The sequence below is a fragment of the Pleurodeles waltl genome, chromosome 9 (assembly GCF_031143425.1).
Source record: "Pleurodeles waltl isolate 20211129_DDA chromosome 9, aPleWal1.hap1.20221129, whole genome shotgun sequence".
Classification (NCBI taxonomy): domain Eukaryota; kingdom Metazoa; phylum Chordata; class Amphibia; order Caudata; family Salamandridae; genus Pleurodeles; species Pleurodeles waltl.
Window position 1 is genome coordinate 1183781957 of NC_090448.1, and position 15693 is coordinate 1183797649.

Genomic DNA, 15693 nt, shown 5'->3' on the forward strand with positions numbered 1-15693 from the left:
GTTGGGAGGCCATCCCCAGCTGGGCCACCGCTGTCTTCTTGCTCCAGCGGTGCAGGTCCTCCCATCTCTTGCGGCAGTGGGTGCTCCGTCTATGATAGATGCCCAGGGTCTACACTTCCTTGGCGATGGCACGCCAACTACCCTTCTTCTGGTGGGTGCTGACCTAGAGGAAAGGTAAAGTAAGAAAGGAACTTCCCCCCGTCCGGTTTGTCATACTCATTGGCCACCAGTTCCCACCCATACCCTGACACACATACACTCACCATCCTCACATGCAGGCCTCAGCCCCCCCAAACATGTATCTTCCATCCACACCACTCCATACATTCATGTCCCATGCATCATGCTCACAGTTTACTCACCTGTTTGTCTGGAGGACCGTAGAGTAGCGTGTACGGGGGGGGGCATCCACTAGTCTCTCCAACTCCTCCACAGCGAAGGCAGGGGCCCTTTCCCCAGAGACTCAAGCCATTGTCGCTTCCAGACTGATGTCACAGCAGCACTTGCGGTATAGGTACTCTCCTGTTGAAGGTCAGGTATCAAGTGAGTGAACAAATAGAAAATGGCGGTCATGTCCGTGGCGGTGCGTACCGTCACCGCCGGCGTACATTGTCATTGGCTCCTGGAACCCATAGGGCCCAATGATAACCAATGCTGAATTGCGCGGCGGTCTTCGACCACCTACCGCAACGCTGCACAACGCCAGCGCAGTTACCTCATTTCCCCTTGTCCCTCCTTACAGGTCAGGCAGCCGCCATTTCAGGGTGGCACATGGCAGGGCACCTGACATCGTCACAGCACATTTGGGCACAAATACAGACAGAAAACGCCACACACCGATTTAATCACATTAGTGCAAAAACCCTTGTGCAACCGAAGTGGTACATGACCCTCTGCTCACCATTCTCCTCCATAGGGCACATCCGCTGGGGCAGATGATGAGATGGCGTCATCCTCCGGTGTACAGACCCCTGGTGGACCTGTCGTTAATGGAAGACAGACACAGCATTATCACCTACAGACTTGATTGTGCCACAATCCAAGAACCGTGTGCCAAATTGGAGCCAGACCTGCTGTCAGCTATCCGCCATCCCACAGGTATCCCCCCTCTAGTGCAGGTCCTGTCAGTGCTCCATTTCCTGGCCAGTAGTTCCTTTGAAACAACAGTGGCCATGGCATCAGGGATGTCTCAGCCAATGTTCTCGAACGTGTTGTCCACAGTGTTATCTGCCCTACTGAAACACATGCTCAGCTACATCGTTTTCCCCCAGGTGGTGGATTTGCCCACAGTGAAAGCCGACTTCTATGCCCTGGGACATATCCCCAACACCATTGGTGCCATTGATGATACACATGTTGCATTTGTCCCGCCCCGCAGGAATGAACAGGTGTACAGAAATCGTAAAAGCTACCATTCAATGAATGTGCAGATGGTGTGTTTGGCAGACCATTACATGTCTCATGTGAATGCTGGGTATCCTGGCTCAGTGCATGACGCTTACATTCTGAGGAATAGCAGCATCCCTTATGTGATGGGGCAACTCCAGAGGCACTGTGTGTGGCTAGTAGGTGAGGCCAAGGTCCCCACACAGTATGAATAGGGGTCTGCGTATGGGGTAGTCCCTAAGGGTTGATGTATGTCTAACAGATATCCCTCGATATTCCTCCCCAGTGAGGAATGCCAGGACAAGGGCAGAGGAACGCTACAATGAGGCACATGGGCGAACTAGGCGTATTATTGAGAGAACGTTCGGCCTCCTGAAGGCCAGATTCCGGTGCCTCCATCTAACAGGTGGCTCCCTATACTACTCACTGAAGAAGGTGTGCCAGATCCTCGTGGCCTGCTGTATGTTGCACAACCTGGCTTTGCAACGCCAGGTGCCTTTTCTGCAGGGAGATGGGCCTGATGTTGGTCTTGTGACAGCTGTGGAGCCTGGGGACAGTGAGGAAGAGGAGGCAGAAGAAGAAGATATTGACAACAGAAACAACATCATCATGCAGTACTTCCAGTGAGACACAGGTAAGAGACTGGCACTGCTCATCTCATATCAGACTACTGTAGGACATTGTATAAGTCAGCCTTATTACCTCTGTGCATGGACCCTGACAGTTCACTTTGGCTTTTCTTTTCACAGATCTGGGTACCACATTCTGCCTTCTTCTATGTTTACTGCTGCCCAACAACTGTCATACTTTGGTATGTGCAATTAACATTTACAATGTTATTTGTCTAAGAGGTTGTAATAATACATTTGTGAAAGTACAGACTGACTCCAGATTGTTTTGTGATTCAAGGGTGATTATTTAAGTGCTAATAAGTAGAGGGGGATGTGCAACGGGCTGGGGTGATGGTGGAGGATTATCCATGGTAGAGTCCAGTGTCTTTGTATCACAGGTGCATTGTCCAATGGAGCATAGGAAGTGGAGCAATGGCAGTTCAAGGTGGACAGGGTGACAGAGTGGGACACAAGGGTGACAATCAGGAGAGTCTTATTTCCTGACGGGGGTCTTGGCAATGTTCTCTGTCTTGTGCCTGGATTGCAGGGACCGTTTGCGGGGTGGTTCTCCTGCAGGGGGTGGAGAACTGGTGGACTGTTGGTCTTGTGGCAGGACCTCCTGTACACTAGCGCCGGCAGACGTGGAGGGCTGTTTATCGGTCGGGCTGGTGTCAGGGGCCCGGTGGTATGCCACTGTCTCCCTCATGGTGTTAGCCTTGTCTGCCAGCACCCCTGCAATGGTGACCAGGGTGGTGTTAATGGACTTCAAGTCGTCCCTGATCCCCAGGTACTTTTCCTCCTGCAGCCGCTGGGTCTCCTGAAACTTGGCCAGTACTGTACCCATGGTCTCCTGGGAATGGTGGTATGCTCCCATGATGTTGGAGAGTGCCTCGTGGAGAGTGGGTTCCCTGGGCCTGTCCTCCCCCGTCGCACAGCAGTCCTCCCAGTTTCCCTATTGTCCTGTGCCTCTGTCCCCTGAACCGTGTGCCAACCGCCACTGACCCCAGGTCCCTGATCGTCCTGCGTTAGTGGGTTTGCCTGGGGTCCCTGTAGTGGTGGACACACTGCTGATTGACGTGTCCTGGGGACAGTGGCATGGGCCCGCTGGGTGGGTGCAGTGGTGGTGTTTCCTGAGGGGGGAGGTTCAGTGGTGGTATGGGACTGTTGCAGGGGAACCGACTGTCCAGAGGTCCCTGATGGGCCGGGCTGGTCATCTTGATCCAGGCGTGCAGAGCTGCTTTAGTCACTGTGGGCCTCTTCTGTGGGGGGACTGGATATGGCTGGCACCTCCTGTCCGGTGACGTTGTGTAGGGGTCCTGTTGGGTGTAAATGCATTGTTATTGTATCTGTGTGTGCCATCTTGTGCAAAGTGTGTTTCCCTCTGCTCCTGTGTTTGCATTATCACCTTGGCCATTGTGTGAGTGGTGATTGTGTGCCCTGGCTGAGTCTCTCTAATGCACATGCTGTGGTGATGGGTGTCCATGCAGGTCTGTGATGGGTGTCCATGCATTGTTGTCACATGCAGGGCTTGGTATTGGCATGTGTGGGTTGTGATAGTGGGGTATATGTGAGGTGTTGGGGTGATGGGTTTGAGGGTAGGGGTAGAAGTTTGTGATGGCATGCAGGTAGGGTGAGGGGGATATAATAGTAAAGATATGACTCACCAGAGTCCAGTCCTCCTGCTACTCCTGCGAGGTGCTCAGGATGCATGATCGCCAGGACTTGATCCTCCCAATTTGTTAGTTGTTGGGGAGGAGGTGGGGGTCCACCGCCAGTCCTCTGTACTGCTATCTGGTGTCTGGATACCACAGAACATGCCTTCCCCCGTAGGTCATTCCACCTCTTCCTGTTGTCTGAGGCCGAGGGTGGCGAGATTGTCGAATAGGGAAGAGGTGTCTCAGTCGTTGTGGTCCTCGAGTTGGAAATTCAAGTCGCCGAGGAGGACGTAGTCGGTGGAAACCAGGGCATGGGGGGGTGACAATATCTACAAAGCAATCAATGAATGATGGGCTGGGGCCGGGCAGTCAGTAGATCAGGGTGCTGCGGAGGGTTGTGAGTGGCATGGATCAGGAAGTTCCATTGTGGTGCAGTGTTCATCCTTATTGACCATGATGCGGAGTGAGGACTTGTGTACGATGGCCAGCCCTCTGCCCGGCTGGGAGGGCCGGTCCTTCCTTAGGATTTTGTAGCCATCCGGGATTGTGATGGCGATGTCTGGTCCGGATGTAGGATTGGTCCAGGTCTCGGTTAGGAATACGATGTCTGGATGGGCAGAGTCAATCAGGTCTCAAAGTTCGGTGGTGTGCTTATGGGTGGGCGTATGTTTAGAAGGAGGCAGTTGATGAAGTTGTGGTGGGCTTCAGTGGCTTTGGCTTTGGGGTGTTCCGGCTGTTTGTTGTGGCTAAAACTGAGGTTGCAGTTCTGGCAGGAAAAAGGTTCATGGGTGTCCTTAGGTGATGCTGTGCAGCAGGCTCTGAGACATCCGGTGCTAAGGTGGTGGAGGGTCTTGGCGTCGTAATGGAGAGTGGCCACGGAATGCATTATCGGAGATTCAGGGTTCGTGGTGCTGGGTGCGGTCCAGGCTCAGGTGAGCACAGACGGGTTTGCCTTTCGGTGGCCTCCATTAAAAAGGACAGGGAGGCAGGGGGTCCGGTCAGCTGAGAAGCGGGAGGGTAGGAAAAGCACTTCGCAGAAGGGGAGGGGGGCGGGGCTGCAGGGGCAGCAGCGGCGCAGGAGGGAGAGGGAACAGAAGAGTCAGAAAAGGAGAGAGGAGACAGAAAAAGAGGAAAAAATAGAAAAACAAAGTGAAAGCAGAGGTAAAAGGCAGGAGTATAAAGCAGGAGTGAGGAGAGAACAGAGAGAGACAGAAGATACTTACTTGTAGATGGCCACTAGGCCACCAGGGATGAGGCGCAGGCAGAAGCCTGTGGGTGGAGGAGGGCCTCAAACTGAGAGTCAGCTAGGCTCTCAGTTCAATCCCAAGACAGAGGCAACAGCAGCAGCAGGAGGAGGGCAACAGACGCTGTCCAGGAGGTCAGAGGCTCTGCCCTTTCCAAAGGACAAATTGTGCTTCTAGAGCACAGCACCCAGTGTGGTGGCACAGGTTGAACCTTCTTAAAGCCAGAACTGCGCGCAGTGTGAAGTCCAGGGGTGCACAGTATGCGATTCCTGGGGTACAAACTAGTGAGATGTCCCACACGGTATAGAGGACGGTGTGAATCCAGGGATCCACAGTGTGACACTGCAAGGGTTGTGCAGTGTAACTTTCCTGAGGTGCACAGTATTAGAGTTCTGGGAGGCACCGTGTGAATTTGATTGGGGTGTACAGTGTGAGTCTATGGGTGCGCAGTGTGAGAGTTCACGGATGTACCAGATGGGATTTCCCACACTGCACAGTGGATGCAGTGTGAGTTCATGGGTGCACAGTGTGACACTGTCAGGGATGTGCAGTGTGTGAGTTCAGGGATCCCCAGTATGAGACTTCCCCCACTGTTGATGCAGTGTGAGTTCATGGGTGCACAGTGTGTCACTGCGAGGGCTGTGCAGTGTGATATGCCTGTGGTGCATAGTATGAGAGTTCTGGGGAGCACTGTTTGCGATTTTCTACACTGAACGCTGGATGCAGAGTGAGTTAATGGGTGCACAGTATGACACTGCAGGGGCTGAGCAGTATGAGTCCTGGGAGCACAGTAGTAGAGTCCTGGGAGGCACAGTGTAAGATTGATTAGGGTGCACAGTGTGAGAGGTCAGGGATGCACAGGATGCAGTGTGAGTTCATGGGTGCACAGTGTGACACTGCAAGGGGTGTGCAGTGTGATGGTCCTGGGGTTCACGGTAGGAGCGTCCTGAGGGCCACCATGGACGATTTACCACACTGCACAGTGGATGCAGTGTGAGTTCATGGGTGCACAGTGTGGCATTGCAAGGGCTATACAATGTGACAGGTCTGGGGTGCACAGTATGAACGTCCAGGGGGCATCATGTGAGATTTACCACACTGCAATTATACAAAAACATTTTCATAGCTATATATAAATAATATTTTAATATACATTTATCATTAAGTAAAACATGCAAATTATATTTAAACAATCTTGTATGTTTAAATTTTTCTGTATTTTTTCCAGTGTTACATTTATTAGTACATTTGTTTTCCGTACCTTTGCAAAAAACTTTTTATATAACTTTTTTTTTTTTACTATACAAGAAATTTTAGTACATTTTTATAGTATTATTTAATTTATGCTTTACATTTATTTAACATATTTTAAAACACTTTTTTGATATGTTACATTTGTAATTTTTTTTTACATTAAATCCCCATTATTTCTACGGGGAGTCTTTTTTAATTTCATTTAGCAGCAATTTGTTTTAACGCTAACTTCCATTTTGGAGTCTTTTTTGTCTCATTTTTTAGTTCATATTCCCATAAGTGAGTCGCAGGAAAGTGCTGCTGTTCGTTGCAACAGGTAAGACCTTTTTAAAGATTTTTTAAAAGGTTTTAAGCATGGGGGAATGAAGGGGGTACTTGTACATTACAGTAATAATCTTTTTTTGGAGTTTTGGGTAGATTTAGTTGTACTTTTTGTAGTTCTATTCATTACTGTTTTAGGCTACATTTACGTAGAGTTTGTTTGTAATGTATTGTAATTATGTTAAGTTCTTTTGTATTGTTAAGCGCAATAAATACACCAGGTTTGAAGTTACTGTTTTTTGTGGATGGGTATTGTGTTTCATTTTACAAGTTTTTAATTGCCAAGGTGACCTATCGACATGTGTCCTATCCAGTGCTTTAAATGGAAAAAAAAAAGTGCAGGTACTCATCATATTGAGCTTTGGTTGGGGGCGTGGCAAGGAGGTGGGGCTAGAGGCGGGGCTTGGGGCGGGCTACTGACAAACATTAAAAGACCTCAAGAATTTTCATTGCAGCAATCTGTTTCTGGATGGCACGAGGGTCCAGTTGTTGAAACTCGATGTCGGTCGATAATCGCACAGAGTCCTGTCCTGCTTGACGACTCCTGGCTGGGTCCTCAATCTGGCAGCAAACCTGCTTGCAGCTGCTCTCCTCTGCCCCTTGTCTGATGATGGCTTTTTCAGTCTGCTGTGCCTGTGCTGGCAAAGAAGAAAGTGAAAGCCAGCGCAAATAGCGCTTTTTAAAGGGCTTTCTTTTCTTCCCGCTACACAGCTACCTGGCGGGTGACGTCACACGCTGCTCTGCCGTGACAGTGTGAAATGGCCATCATGAGAGCATGCGCCGCATTGTAGAAATGTGGTGCATTCTCACATAATGACTATTTGTCCCTTTAAATGCGGGCCTGTTACAGTGAGTACCGGTACTCTCCTTTGTAACGGAGAAGTTCCGGTACTCTTGGGAGGAAAAAAAAAAAGTGCCGGTACTCAGTACCGGTGAGTACCGGCCCATTTAAAGCACTGGTCCTATCGACATTTGCATCTTGTGTATTTTTTTAAAGGAAATACGTTTTGGTTTCCAGTAAGCAAGCCTGTTTTTACTTTGATTTCCTTCCTTTTTTGCGATTCCAGAAGCAATTCTGTTTTTAAACACTTTTTTTATATTTTGATTGTTATTGAAGAATTTGGATTGCTTTGCTGGATTTCTATTGCAGTGAGTTTTATTTTTGCATTTTTTGTGGTTTTGGGAATTTATTTTTCCTTTTTTGGTGGATTATACTTTTTGAGAACATAGATACGGAGAAGGAATTGCAGCTACAAAACAGTAAGTTATATTTAAGTTGTTTGTTCTGAGTGGGAAGTATTACATTTTATGAATTATGTGCATTTATGTAATCGCTAACTGTTAAATTATATTTTATGTGATGTAATTCATTTTCAAAATTCTTTTTTAATTGTTATTTGAGGTCTGTGGCTCGTCAGATGAATTTTGTAATACAGTTAATATGCATAGTATTTCTATTCATCAGTCTTAATTGAAATGCTGTTTTAAATATTGTTTGGCTGATGTATACAAATGATACGTTTATTATTTATTTGAAAAATATTTTCGTTATGCTGCTTTGGATTATGTTTTTGATGTCAGGTCTTTTATAGGTTATTAAGTATTTTATAATAAGTTTTTAGCTGTTGATTATAAGTAGTGCAGACATTTGTTGTTAATAAAGAGTTTTACTTCACATTGTCGTACATTCTATTGGTTTGTTTGCTAACTTTAATTTTAATTTGGGTTACTGATTGTGCCATTCGTAGTTGTTGGCAGCTTTGTTTTTTTGTAGGGCTTCCATACATTTATAGTAGAGTGGAGGTTGAGTTCTGCCTATTGTGGTTTGGAAGGCATTGCCCGTCCTTCTACTGCATTGCTGGTTTTCGCTTCTTGAGCCATGATGCTGTCATAGACCCTCCACTGTGGTATTTGGAATCTGGGTTGGCATCTGTGCCTAGAACAGTGCAGCCTGCCAACCCAAGTGCCTTCAAAATAATCCATTAGGGTGCTATATTTGTGTTTGTTTTGTTGGTAGAAAGGAGTGTCCATAAATAAATTGTTCTTTTACTTTGTGTAATTAAGGGCCTCATTAAGACTTTGGCGGTTTGATGGTAAGACCGCCGCGGTGGCAGACGCCAAAAGACCACCATCTTGGCAGTCATATAGACTGCCGTATTACGAGTTACACAGCCAAGCCCACCAAAAGACAGCCGAAATTCCGAAACCGCCAGGACACTAGAGGGCGATATGGAGGGGGTCCAACCACAAGCACTGCCAGCCCGCCAAAATACCTCAGATCCTATTACCACCAACAAATCATAATAGCCGTTCTTCCACAGTGGAACACCAATGGCAGTGTGAACCGTGGCAGTTGGCGGTCACATCAGTAATACACCACACCACATTGGATAGTTTGAAAACCCCACACCTGACACATATACACTCAACACACCTACACACTGCACTATAAAACACACCCCTTCAAACCCCACAATCCTTTGCAGCCAGATCGTCATACACAGCGAGATAGAGGCTACACAAAAATATTTACCAACCATAGAATAGGCACCCCTACACACTTCACATAGCACTCATCCTGCACAACACACCCAACACATAAATTAATACCCCACACATTCAACACCACCGGTCAGCAACTCACATCACAGCACCCACACCTCATCACCACTGATTTACCGAATTATTCTATTCTTCCTCACTCTCTCGTCCACCACTACCATATCCCCATAAAATCATCCCTGTTTCACAGATGATGAATTGAAGGTCATGGTGGATGAAATCATCAGAGTAGAGCCACAACTATTTGGAGCACAAGCCCAGCAAACATCTATAGCCAGGAAAATGGAGCTGTGGCAAAGAATAGTCGACAGGGTCAATTCTGTAGGCAGCTATCCACACACAAGAGAGGACATCAGGAAGAAGTAGAACGACCTCAGGGGGAAGGTACGTTCCACGGCTGACAGGCACCAGCTGGCGGTCCTCAAGAATGGCGGTGGGACCAACCTCCTCCCCCGCAATTCAGATAAGGGGAGGAGAAAGTATTGGACAATTTGCATCCTGAGGGCTTGAAAGGAATACCTGGTGGAGTGGAGTCGGGCAAGTCACAATACAACAAAACTGCAGTGTCCTGCATGCTCACTGATCACCTTTGGCTACCTTAACAGCCAACCCATTCACCACTCCTGTGTTCAAATGTCCAAATACCCCTCCCTGGCATACCACATGTCACCTAAACTCACCTGGTGGCACATTGTCTGTGTATGGCAAAGGTAGTACAGGGACTGACAGCACTACAACTCCCAGCATGCACTGTACCACCATTAAGGAAACCAGAACTTTGTACTAAAGTTAAATAACTTTGCATGTGAAACTAAATATCAAATAAATCCATCTGTCTCATCCACTATTGTACAGTCCAGGGCAATGATAGCAATGCTATGGCCATCTGCCAGTACTATTAAAAGCAACACACTGCTACAGCTGTGTTCCCTACTAGACCGCCCTTTAAATCAACATCCAAACAATGTCATGCACTCACTTGTGGGGGACACCAATTTAGGAATCTGGATGTACTTAGTGCACACCCATACACAGGCCTAGTAATAATGGTTACACCTATACTTTTGGCCAGCTCTGTCACCATTGTACATTGTGCAGCTGTTAGTTGACTTCAAATATGCTATACACCTCATTTGGAGGTCACTTTAAAATATCAAGTTATCAATCAGACAAGATATGAGTCAATGATCAGTCATCTACCTACCAAGGTACTCTAACATCCTGTAGCAAGGTGTATCCAATTGGAAATCTTCGTGTCCCATATAGACCTAACCCAGATGTGGAAGGAAATGTCACTGTCAAATCAGAGGATCAAGTAAAGGCCTTGTGTGCATGTCACATGTTTTGTGGTCAAACATCGATATCACTTCTTGCATTACTTACAACAACTGTGTATTCCACTTCTCCGTCAGGAAACCTATCCAATGTCACTAAGGAAAGGACACCCAAGTCTGCCACAATCCCTTAGGATGGAGCCCTCAGTGTGGAATACACCCCTGGATGTGTGGACATTGAGGACAAAGCTGTCCCATCTGGGACACCTGGTCAGCCAACAACTGTGAGCCTGAGCCTGCCCACATCACAGCAACCATTCACCCCCAAACCTGTGTTCCAAGGACAGTGTCTACCATATTGTGCCCCCCTAGTACAGGTACCTGTGCATCCAGCCGTTAGCCCAGAGAATGATGGACCTGGCACCAGTGGGAGTCGGTAAACTGTCACAGGGGCACAGACGCGTGACGGTATGGTGTGTGGAATGGTTGACGTGGGCCAGAGGATGGAGACTCCTAAGGATACAACTGTCCAGGACACCATCTCCCAGGTCTTGGGAGCTTACCAACATTCCCTAGGCATGAAAGGCCAAGTTCTTACCATGATGGAGAGATAAAGCAGCTGCAGAGGAAGTCATGCACCAGTGGCAGGCCCAAAATGCCCACTTGGCTTCCATTGCTGGGGTGCTGAGAGACATGAATACCCCCCTGAGTAGGTCTTGTGCTCACCAGCGGGCCCCTTCCACTAGCAGTGAGACATCAGCCCCTTCTACATCTGTGACTGCGAGTGGAATGGAGGCCCTGCCAGGGGAAGGACATGCCTCAGACACCCCTGCCTCTGTGGTTGAAGGACCCTCCACAAACGTGGATGTCCCCCAAAACATCCAGGAGGAGCAAATGCCAAGACCAAAACCACTGCCAGGAAGTGAACCTCTACTGACTGGTCCCCCTTGTGTGGCACAGATCACCCTGTTGACGTTTTGGAAACATATCTCCATTTTCCTAGGGTACAGTGGACTTGTGTCTCCAAATGTTGTAGCAGCTACTGTGATGATTCCATCCACCATGACAGAACCCTTCACTGATTCCTTTCGTTTATATTTGATCCAGTTCACTAATTTTGCTGTGCACTCCACAATAAATACTACTTAACCACAGAGCAGGCATGATAGTCATTTATCAACCATATCTAACTTTCACCTATAACACCTCTTGCACAAAGGCGTCTCTCTCAAATGTAAGACATTTGTGATGTTCCATCTCACAAGTACTGTTTAATCTGGGTAGATTTTGCATTGAATAGCAATGACAGACATTACTCTAATCACTTTCATTTAACTTTCCCACATACAGGTTGGGAGAATGCCAACGATCACACAGAGAAGGACTGCTGCTCACTTCAGTATATCAGCATAGATGTCATGCACTTCCACCCCACAGACTACTGAAGTTGCGGACTTGTCATTCTTTCAGTATCCCAATAGGCAAACATATTGTTTCAATGTATCATCAACTAAAGCCTTATCACATACCTATCCCATAGCTCCCAACTGACTATACCCCATGATACAGACAGAGGTCAGTACAAATGCACCCAGTCATGGAACCTTCCACTTACCATGGTCAGGTATCAGTAGACATGCCACTCACCTATGTCAGCCATGTTCACTTCACCTGTCAGTCTACAAATTCCACCTGCCTGTGACACTGTCTGATATTGCCAAATGAGGATGAGCTTGTGAAGTAATCTGCAAATTATAAATGTCAACCATAAGGTGTAGGCTGCATTGAAACTAAAAATCATACAGCTAATTTCCATATACAATGGTGACTCTGACTGTGGATTGTGAGAAAATAAGACTATGGTGATCAAAAACCTGCACACTACTCTATGTAACATTCAGAGTTATGCGTTCTGAAACTACTTATGACCTGTCTGGTGGTTATACTAAGACCCTTAGCAAGCACCATCAACTCCACTGAGTACCTTAAATTACATAACATCACATACCTAAAGTCAGGTGAAGTACTGAGTGATGAGATTTGCCCTGATGTCTCCACCTCCATTCTCATCATTCTCATCCTCACTTGGCTGATCTACATTCTCACCCACTGGAACTGGTGGCTCCCCCACATCTAGTAGAAATGGGATTTGATGTCTAAGGGTGAGGTTATGGAGCATGCAGCAGGTAGCAATAATTTGACATACTTTGATGGGTGAGTAGAGGAGGGCTCCACACGCCTTATCATTGCTATGAAATCTTGCCTTCAGGAGCCCAAAGGTCCGCTCCATGGCACGTCTCGTTCTTCCGTGAGCCTCACTGAAGTGGACTTATCTGGCATGGTTAGGTACCTCACTGGTGTCTGTAGGAAGCTGGCATGGTGTGTGGGGGGTACCTATGGTATATACACCTTATACCAGGTCCAGGTGTCCCCCTATTAGTGTAGTGTAGGCAGTGTTTAGAAGCCCGGCTCTCTAGAGGTAGCTGTGGATAAGCAGCAGAGGCTTATTTAGGAGACATGCAAAACTCATGCAATACCACTGTAGTCACACAGCACTTATAAACATGAAAGAAAACACTCAGGCCCTCATTCTGACCCTGGCGGTCTTTGACCGCCAGGGCGGAGGACCGCGGGAGCACCGCCGACAGGCCGGCGGTGCTCCAATGGGGATTCCGACCGCGGCGGTAAAGCCGCGGTCGGACCGGCACCACTGGCGGGCTCCCGCCAGTGTACCGCCGCCCCATTGAATCCTCCACGGCGGCGCAGCTTGCTGCACCGCCGCGGGGATTCCGACCCCCCCTACCGCCATCCAGATCCCGGCGGTCCGACCGCTGGGATCCGGATGGCGGTAGGGGGGGTCGCGGGGCCCCTGGGGGCCCCTGCAGTGCCCATGCCACTGGCATGGGCATTGCAGGGGCCCCCGTAAGAGGGCCCCTACATGTATTTCACTGTCTGCTGCGCAGACAGTGAAATACGCGACGGGTGCAACTGCACCCGTCGCACAACTTCCACTCCGCCGGCTCGATTCCGAGCCGGCTTCATCGTGGAAGCCTCTTTCCCGCTGGGCTGGCGGGCGGTCTGAAGGCGACCGCCCGCCAGCCCAGCGGGAAAGTCAGAATTACCGCCGCGGTCTTTCGACCGCGGAACGGTAATCTGACGGCGGGACTTTGGCGGGCGGCCTCCGCCGCCCGCCAAGGTCAGAATGAGGGCCTCAGTGTTACAAAAATAAAGGTACTTTATTTTGTGACTCAATTACCAAAAGTACTAGACCGGCAACCCTCAAATAGGAGGTAAGTAAACACACTAAATATGTACACTAGTAATCAGAAATAGGCATAAATAGCAGTAGAAAACAGTGCAATAGCAACAGTAATTACCCTAGGGGGACCACAAACTGTATACTAAAAAAATGGAATGCAAATGCAGGACCCCCACCCAGGAAAGTGGAATCTGTAGAGGGGAGCTGGGGGAACTAGGAAATCAAATCAAATCATTAGCATTTATAAAGCGCGCTACTCACCCGTGCGGAAACCCCCAAGGTAAGTACCACAGTGCCCACCAGCGACCAAGAAGAAGGAGTAAGTTACTGGATTCTCCCCAAACCACCAAAAGGAATGGAAATACAGATAATGCACACCAAGACAAGACTGAAAGAAGCCAGTGGTGGATTCCTGAAGAGGAAGACCTGGAAAAGAAGGGGACCAAGTCCAGAAGTCGCAGAAGTGTCCGGTGGTGGCAGGAGCCACTACCCTCCGTCTGTAATTGTAATTGTAATTGTAATCGTATTTATATAGCGCTTACTACCCCTGACGGGGCGTCGAAGCGCTTTTCGATGAGTAGCACGCTACTCCGGAACCCAACAAGAATTAGTGATGGATTAGTATCGTTAAATAATGAGTACAGTTTTAGTATTATTATGAGTTAATTTGAGCCGCGGATATGAGAGTTTGTTAGTTAGACTGGAGTAATGGAGGGGTGGAGGAGGAAATAAATCCAGAGGTGTTAATTGGGAGTATATCCTTCATTTACTCAACCCAAAGGCTTGGGATGAGTAAAGTGGGGTGGAGGGGGAAGAGTATGTGGAAGGGTTAGGGAGAGCATAGTAGCAGGGTGAGATGAATGCAGGAGAATTTAGTAGGGTTGTGTGGGAGGTCACAGAGGTAGAGTGAGGTTTGGTGAGTTAGATGTGGAGGGAAGAACTTAGGCAGAGATATTTAGGAGATGAAAGTGGTAGAAGGGATTTGGGATGAGTCAGAGTGAGAATGGAGGATAGTTTGATAGAGACATGACATAAGAGTGATGAGTAGATAAGTGTGATAAGATGAGAGCAGGAATTCATAGATATCTAGTATAACAACCCAAAAAACCCAGGAGCCATGCAATGATCCACGAACATGCCAAGCACAGAAACAACATATACACATACACATACATATATATATACATATATATATATATATATATATATATATATACACACACACATATGCACATACAATACATAATTAGAATCATGGGTAAAAAAATACTTAGTCAGACAGGTTGAAAGAGTGTGTGTGTATTTTATTGTTATGACATAGTAGCAATACATATTTTCCAAAGAAACTATAAATAAATAGAAATATACATATAATCTGAAAAAAGTATTTATCCACATAGGCATATGCAGTTCATAGTTGTTTGAAAAAGGTGGTTATGAAGGAAAGAGCCAACTCTTGAGTAGTTTTCTGAAGACAAGAAAGTTATCTGTGGCTCTTATAGTTGGGGGTAATGAATTCCATAGTTTGGCTGCTTGGACGGAGGAGGATGTACCACCTATAGTCTTTTTCTTGTATGGTGGTGTTCTAAGGCGGGGTGCCAGTCTTGAGCGGAGGGTTCTTTGTTGGATGTATTTGGTCATTTTCTTTCTGATAAAAAAGCGGTCCTGTTCCATGTATAGCTTTGTGGGTGATACAAAGCAGCTTGAAAGTGCATCTTCTGGCAACGGGTAACCAGTGTAGTGCTCTCAAGGCAGGGGAGATGTGGGCTTGTGGCTTTATATGCAGTAGTAGCCTGGCTGTGGAATTCTGGATACGTTGTAGTTTCTTCATAACAGATAGAGATGATCAATGGTAGAGGCTATTGGCATAATCCAGTTTGGATAGTACAAGTGAGATGGTAGCTTGCACCTTGTGTGGAAATCCGAGGTGGGGGAAGGTGCGTCGTAAAGTCTCTAAGGTGATGAAGCTTGTGCGTGCTAATTTGTCTACTTGGGCATTCATAGTTAACTTGGAATCCATGGTGATTCATAGGTTTTTAACTTCCTTGGATAATTGAGGAGGTGGTCCGAGATCGTCAGGCCAGACGCACAGAGGGTCATAACTTTTCCAGTCACCACATATGAGTA